The 7,961-nt window shown below is 44.1% G+C and overlaps 1 pseudogene; it reads right to left on the minus strand.

Annotated features, from left to right (window-relative positions):
- Window positions 1-241: 241 nt before the first annotated feature.
- Window positions 242-728, minus strand: LOC116764296 (annotated as a pseudogene).
- Window positions 729-7,961: the final 7,233 nt, after the last annotated feature.

Consider the following 7,961-nt stretch of genomic DNA (forward strand, 5'->3'; position numbering starts at 1 on the left):
AAAAGAATCTTAAAAAAGAAAAGGAGTGCATGTGTATAACTGATTCACCTTGCTGTATACCCGAAACCAACAAAACAGTGTAAATAAACTACACTCCAACAAAAAAATTTTTTAAAGTATTAAAGGAAAGCCAGCACCATATAAACAGCATACACTTAAATCAAAGAGATGAATGCTTAACATACAGCGTAATTTTTTAATTCACGGATAAACTAAAGGTCCACTTCAAGATGTTTCTCTTGTATACTTCATTTGTTTTGTTAGCAAGCAAAGCCCTGAAAGGGACGGCTTCATCTAGTCCTCGGACTCGGATCCATCTTCATCTTGACTAATCTGGAAGTAACGAAGTTCATAAGTCTCCTTGTCAGATGCAACCACACGGAGCCAATCACGAAGATTGTTCTTTTGAAGGTATTTCTTGGTAAGGTATTTCAAACACCTTTTAGAGAACTTTCTCAGAAACAACTGTGATTTTATTCTTGAAGCGTTCAATGTGAACGACGTTCCCAAGATTTCCAGTTTTTCCATACACTTTAACCTTCTCCCGTAGAAACTGTTCCTATTTTAAAACAGAGAAAATGCCACACTAGGGAAGAAAACCCAAGATATTCACTAGGGAAGATACCAAAATTTCTAGAATCAAAAGTTCCATCTTCTACTGGATGAGTAAGGTCCAAATTAAACTTCCAGGTTGACTTCTTAGGCTTCTTGTCTTTCTTCACCGCCATCTTGCACGCCGGCAGCGCGATCCTAAACTCAGTTTTAACTCAGTCATTCAAACTGGTCAGTCCCAGTTATAATCAGAACTCTGAACTTGGTTGAGAGTTGACGCTCTCTTCTTCCTTATTTCTCCTTCTGCAACTTGCTAACTATATAGCTTTTGACATCTCTGAGATTTCAGTCACAGAGGAAGAAGTGTAAAGGAGAGCAGGAAAGCTCCTTCTGGATCAGAGCTCTTGTCAGATGGCTTCATGTTTTCCTGGCATGATGAATGTCAAAAGCTGCCTCTTTTGCTCTTGGGGGCACTTTTGGGGGTCCTTCAGGAACTCCTGTTCGTGAGTTCACCTGGCTGTAATTTCTTTGCAGCGGGCTGTGCTCCTCCTTAGGCTGGCTCCTGCAGAAGCTCCCTCAGCTTCTGCCTCTTAGCAGTACGCTTTCACTGCAGGAATACCCCTGTGGGCAGGATCCCTCTGAAAATAACCCCACGTATGGGACACTATATTTATAGTCTAGTTTTTCTTTGCTTCCTTTCTAATTGGCATTAAGAATATATGTGCAAGTTTACTAGGCTGATGATAGCCTGGACTCAGAAGGGTGGCTACCTTCCATTCCAGAGCAAGCTGTATTCAGAGCATTTTCTAGAAGTACAGACCCTGAAGACTAGGTCAGTGTAGCAGGCTAAAAGCAGAGGTTTTGGTATCTCATTGACCCAGGTGTGAGTTCTCTGCATGTGATTTTGAGAAAATCATTTAACCTATCTCTCTGAATCTCAATTTTCTCATCTGTTAAATGGCGATGATAATATTACTTACCTTAGGGGGATTCTGTTGAGAATCAAATAAGAGAATGCATATAAATTACTTAGTACACTGTCTTGCTCATTGTAAAGTGGTCAATACTTACCCCTTATTATCTAACGGGGGTACATTTGGAATATGCGAAAGGACATAACTTTGAATCGCACAAGGTAACACTTATAACAAAATAAAATAAAGATCTATCAATTAAAGGCAAGGAGACGGTATAAAAATTCAGCCATGGTGAACTGGAGTCAAGAGATCAGACTGTCCTTGGGGAAGATATTTCACTTCCCCATGCATTAGAAGCTGTGGAGATTCCTTGGTGCCTGTGTAGTCACACCATGGTGTCAACTAGGCCAAAGTGTTAATCGTCTATTAAAGCTATGTCGCTATGTCTTTTGTGCTGTGGCAAAACACAAGCTCTTGGGCCATGGAAGCTTGAAGCTCAGTCTCTTCCCAAACCTATGCAATCAGCCAGAGAACATCAGCCACGTGAGTCAGTGGAAAATTCCAGATGTTTGTAGCTCATTAACTGCCAAATCGATGACTATGGAGGCTGTCAACTGTGCTGAGTAAGTAGACCTTATTAGCATCATGTTCCCTGAAGAAAGAACTGTCTCACAGGCATATTTCTTAAAGGGGCCACATATAACACGCCATCTTTAAAAAGCCTTTTCAGATCCTTTAGACTACTTCCCTTCTGTGTAAATTCACTAACTCCTCTTACAGACCCAATGTCACAGAAGCAGCCATAAATAACAAGGAGGGAGGACTTCCCTGGTGGCACAGTGGTTAAGAATCCGCCTGCCAATGCAGGGGACACGGGTTCGAGCCCTGGTCCGGGAAGATCCCACATGCCGTGGAGCAACTAAGCCCATGCGCCATAACTACTGAGCCTGCGCTCTAGAACCCGCTAGCCACAACTACTGAGCCCATGTGCCACAACTACTGAAGGCCCTGTGCCTAGAGCCCGTGCTCCGCAACAAGAGAAGCCGCCGCGATGCGAAGCCTATGCACCACAACGAAGAGCAGCCCCCGCTCGCCGCAACCAGAGAAAATCTGCATGCAGCAACGGAGACCCAATGCAGCCAAAAATTTAAAAAAATAAAAAATAAAAATAACAAGGAGGGAGAATAGTATCTCAAAGCTGGAAGCCTGAGACTTCACTTTTACCCTGATGTTGGGGGCATACATTAAAAGTCTTACCTATATATTTACTCTAGTAATTTCACCTCTAGGAATTTATTTAAAGGGAATTTATTTTAAAGAAAATTATTTAAGGAAGTGAAGATTTATCTATAAGGATATTCAACTCAGCACGTAATAGCAAAAGATTGCAAGCAACAGTAGGGGGGGGTTGGTGAAATTAACGACAGATATCACAACATAAACACTGTTAACAACCATGTAGGCATGTATATATACACAGAAACACGTTCACAATATATTGAGTTTAAGAAGTGAAAAAAAAGTCAGATAACAAAAGAACATATGACATTTATTACCACTCTTATAACAAGAAAAAAAAAAAAGCTCAATAACAAGGACTTTCTATGTGCCAGGCATTGTTCTAAGTACTTCAAAGATGTTGACTTAGTTAATTCCCTACACTATTAGGTATTGTATTATCCCCATTTTACAGATGAGGAAATTAAAGCACAGAGAGGTTAAAAATCCTGCCAAGGTCATATGCCAGTAAGTCACAGAGCTGAGATTTGACTCTGGACAGGCTTTGGAGTCTGTGCTCTTACCACTCCATACTGCTTCTCAGTATAGAAAAAAGGCTGGAAGGACATCCTCTGAAAGCCTTATCTCTGTGCTTATCTGGGAGGCAAGATGTTTTGTTTTATTTTATTTTTATTCTTTTGTTTATCCACCTTTTCTACAGTTAACACACGTTACTTATGTAACAAGATAAACTCCAATAAAAATGTTTAAGAGAGATGATCTTTGTTGCTGACTTGAAAAAGTCTCTCTGAGCCTTAGTTTCTTCATCTGTAGAATGGTAATAACACCTCTCCTGTAGAGCTAATGCCAAGATTGTAATAATGCTTGTGAAAGCACTCTGATAGTGTAGATTTGGAATGTGTTAAAAGTGCTACGTGGGGCTTCCCTGGTGGCACAGTGGTTGAGAATCTGCCTGCCAATGCAGGGGACACGGGTTCCATCCCTGGTCCAGGAAGATCCCACATGCCACAGAGCAACTAAGCCCGTGTGCTACAACTACTGAGCCTGTGCTCTAGAGCCCGTGAGCCACAACTACTGAGCCCATGTGCCACAACTACTGAAGCCCACGCGCCTAGAGCCCATGCTCTGCAACGAGAAGCGACCACAATGAGAAGCCCACGCACCGCAACGAAGAGTAGCCCCCGCTCGCCGCAACTAGAGAAAGCCCGCATGCAGCAACGAAGATCCAACACAGACAAAAATTTTAAAAATTAAAAAAAAAAAAGTGGTAGGTGCTACAGTACAAAGCAACACAAAGTAGAAAGTGACAAGGCAAGATGTCTGCAGGAATTCAGAGATTGTCAAGCTGAGCAGACATGGTGTGAGAGTTTGAGGGGGCTCGTATCTCATCCGATTCTCTTTAGCGACTCCGACGACTTCTGAGCTGAGGATTGTGTGCCTCTTCCTCATGCCCTGGGCGTGACTAGTTGGGAGACAGGTATTGTCATGATCTTATATATTCCGTAAGTTGTTACGGAAAAACCTGAGCGAACTTTTTGGCTAACCCAATATAAGTAGATGGCTCTCATCTCCCACTATTTTTTTTCAGTGAGTGTCCCAGATTTCCTCTTATTATCAATCCAGTTGCCCGTCTGAAACTGTTTTGGTTGTTCTTCTAAACATTGCTTCCCATCTCGCTGTTCACACAGCTTCTGACCTGAAGGACTGGGAGCTCAGCCCCTGCAGTGGACCAAGGAATGGACAGCTTGGCTCAATGGACTAGCAGGGAGCTTGCTGGTAGAGCCTGGAGTCCACTTGTGAGACAAACACTTTACGAAGTTAATCTAAGTACCTCTGGGTGTTCAGGAGCTAGTTTCTCACTTTTTCCAGTTGTTTGTGTGATCACCACCTTTGAGGATTATGGAGGACAAAGGGGGTCCCCTTCACACATACATCCCTCATGCTAGGGGATTGCCCTTACAAAAACTTAGAGCAGGAGCTGTCAACCAGAGTGAGACACTGGAATCAGATGCACGGTAGGCAAAACTTTACTTCCACTTTCGTAAGCTCTTCAGCTGGACCTGAGAATTAAATTGATGTAAAGCAGACTAACAAGGTAGAAACATTCAAGTCTATTTAATATGTTTTATGTGATGCGGAGCCTTCATGGGGAAATGAAGACCCCAAGAAGTGGTAAATCCTAAATGCTTTTCTACTAGATTGAACAAAGGCAGGCAACTGTGGAAAAGTAACTAAAATATATGGAGAGCCTAAAAGAAGGTAAGAGTTGTTACTGAATTTGGTCCCACTCTTCACTGCCTGCAAAATCAGTACTCTATCAGTGTTGATAGAAAGGAAAGTTGCCTTTAAACTGAATGCCGGCAATCTGGGGAGAAGGTGGACTCAGCATCCTCCAAAACCACATCTGAAGTTTCTGCTCGGTCATGAAAGTTTTTAAAAGGAAACAGGGAAGTAACGTTAGTTAACCATCGAGATCAGGGGCCAGAGTCGTCCCCATATCCCCCTGTGCAGGCTTGTCGACTCCTCCTGATCTTTCTTTCTTTATTTAGAAATAAGCCAAAGGCCAAATGAATTTTAAGTAAAATAAGTCCTTGGGGACGCATGATCTTTATTTAGATGCTATTTTGTTCACATGGTTTGTTCAAGAGATTACTGAAGGGGAAGCTAGGAAAGAGATCCGGTCATCTGTTAATTACTTATTCTTCATTTCTACTTCACTCATCTAGGGAAAGAACCAACAAGCTAGGCAAATTATTGTGTGATCAAAAGATTTAAAAGGGGTACTAGGGCCGGAGATGAGTAGAGCATGGGGATGCCTGGTTTAAGATTAGTGTCAAGATAAAGGGGTGCCTCCTGCAGAGAGCTGTTTCCTGCAAAGAGCTTTTTTTCTGCCAAAAGCTGCTCACAAATCCCCGCTTGTCAGAACATGGTTCCATCTCTATGGGATCATGGGTGAAAGTCCGTCTTCTGTAACTTCTTCATGCTGACATAGGACACTGTATCCTTAGAGTGGAAGATGTCGACACGGGTATGTAGCATCTCCCTGCTGACAGTTGTCTCGCCCCTTTATATATATGGGCAGAACAAGCTACAATTATTTTGATGCCCACAAAGATATAGATTATTACGAGCAGTAGTGTTAATCCCATTCTCTTAAGGCCAGTTCTTGGAGCTGTGCTAGCCATAGTTTCAGTACTGCTCAAGATGGAGCTAACTGGTCATCATGCAGTTAGCTTTTTCCCTCTGGTGGCAGTTTCAGTATCTGTAAAACAACTCAGGAAGGTGCATCAGACACTGAGTCTGTGACTCTATTGTCCTAATCATTAGCTGCTTGAGCCTGCTCTTTTGTGACTCAGGGAGGCCTGGGAGACTTCAGCTTTTCTATAAACAAGAGGCAGGAGATGTGAATGGGCCTTTGTATCAATACTTGGGGAAGGGTGGGGGGTGGCCCACAGGGGTCTGCTTGGTTCCAGACTTACTCTGACAAGGTCTGTTTGCACAGAATTCTCTTGGCCTTGACACCCTCCCCAGCTCCCGCCACCCGTCTCTGGTGATAAGAACATTTCTTTCCTCTTGGTATAGGAAGGGTATCTTTTTTTTTTTTTTTTTTCTGGCTGTGTTGGGTCTTTGTTGCTGCAGGTGGGCTTTCTCTAGTTGCGGTGAGCGGGGGCTACTCTTCGTTGCAGTGCGCGGGCTTCTCATTGCAGTGGCTTCTCTTGCTGTGGAGCACGGGCTCTAGGCGCGTGGGCTCCAGTAGTTGTGGCTCGCAGGCTCTAGAGCTCAGGCTCAGTAGTTGTGGCCCACGGGCTTAGTTGCTTCACGGCATGTGGGATCTTCCCAGACCAGGGACTGAACCTGTGTCCCCTGCATTGGCAGGTGGATTCTTAACCACTGCACCACCAGGGAAGCCCAGGAAGGGCATCTTTCACAAGGGCGTTTTCTCCTGCTTTCAGGAAGAAAAGGGGAGGAGGGTCAGAGCACCCTTCCTGCACCTGCTGTTTTCCAAGTGCCTTTAGCTCAAAATAATCATTATGCCAAAGTGGCATATTCAGGAGTGGCATATTCTGCCAGCCTTCAGCTGGAACTGGAACACCCAAGCACCCATCCTCAAAGATTCTGATCCTGGGCTGGGGGTCCAGGCAGCAGAACCCTTTAAAGATACTGAAGATTGAGAATCGCCGGGTCAGAGTCAGAGGAAGTGTGGGAGTTTCACACTGACTTCCTGTGCCCCATGTAGTAATTAGACCGAAATGGCTGTAATGGCTGAGGACTGATTTGCAACCGCTCTGAATGTGTGAGCAACCGGGGAGCGTGCAGCTGCTTCCCCAGGAAACAAAACCACTGTGCGCGCGTTTTGATACCAGTTTGGCAACAAGATAAGAGTCCTAACGCACATCAAAACATCAGGCAGGTTGTCCGTCCACTTTACTCTTGGCAGATGCCAAGAACTTGCTTGCCCTAAATGAAATAAGCCATCAGCTGACAGACCTGCAAGCATTCAAAGCTGTCCTCTGAATTCATAGATGAGCTTGAGGAAGAAACAGAAGCAAACCGGCTTGTTTTGAGATAGACATCCTGGCGGGGTAAGTGATCCAGCCCGAAAGCCAGTCAGTTCAACTAGAGACTTGTTCCAAATAGTTGGCAAACTCGGGTGTTTGTCTCACTTGCTCTCCCCCTCGTGGGATCTAAATTGAATAAGCATCAGCCTGCCAGCTCTCCAAAGCTGGACTTTCAGAAATGTCTTTTGCCTCACTTCTACTTACAGATTAGGTAGGTAATGTTGATTTTTAGCTCCCACAGATACATAATCCAAAACAGATTCTCGGGGGAAAGGATTTCAGCGAGTGTGGAAATCCTCTCCTTTTACCTTCCATTCTACAGGGTCTGGACCCAAGGTCTGGAACCTGCACTCCTTCGCAGTGTTAGCAGGTTGATTTTTGTGTTTGCATACAATTGGCACTGCCTGTCCTTGACTCTCTGGGGAAGAACTGAGGAAATGAATCTCCTCAGACACCAGCTTCCCTCTCGGAAAAGTGGTAAAGGGAAAAGCTTTCTGAGATTTTTAGGGCTGCGATGGAGCCTCATTCACTGTTGTATTCCCAGGGCTTGGCGGAGTGCCTGCCTCAAAGAAGGCACCAGGTAAATCTTTGTTAAATAAATGCTTGGTATTAAACACCCACGTATTTATTATGCATTTGGTGCCCAGTATTGGTGGCTGATCGACATCCTGAGAGCTGTTTGTTTATATCAACA

This window comes from Phocoena sinus, chromosome 1 (assembly GCF_008692025.1).
Source record: "Phocoena sinus isolate mPhoSin1 chromosome 1, mPhoSin1.pri, whole genome shotgun sequence".
NCBI classification, from domain to species: Eukaryota; Metazoa; Chordata; class Mammalia; order Artiodactyla; family Phocoenidae; genus Phocoena; species Phocoena sinus.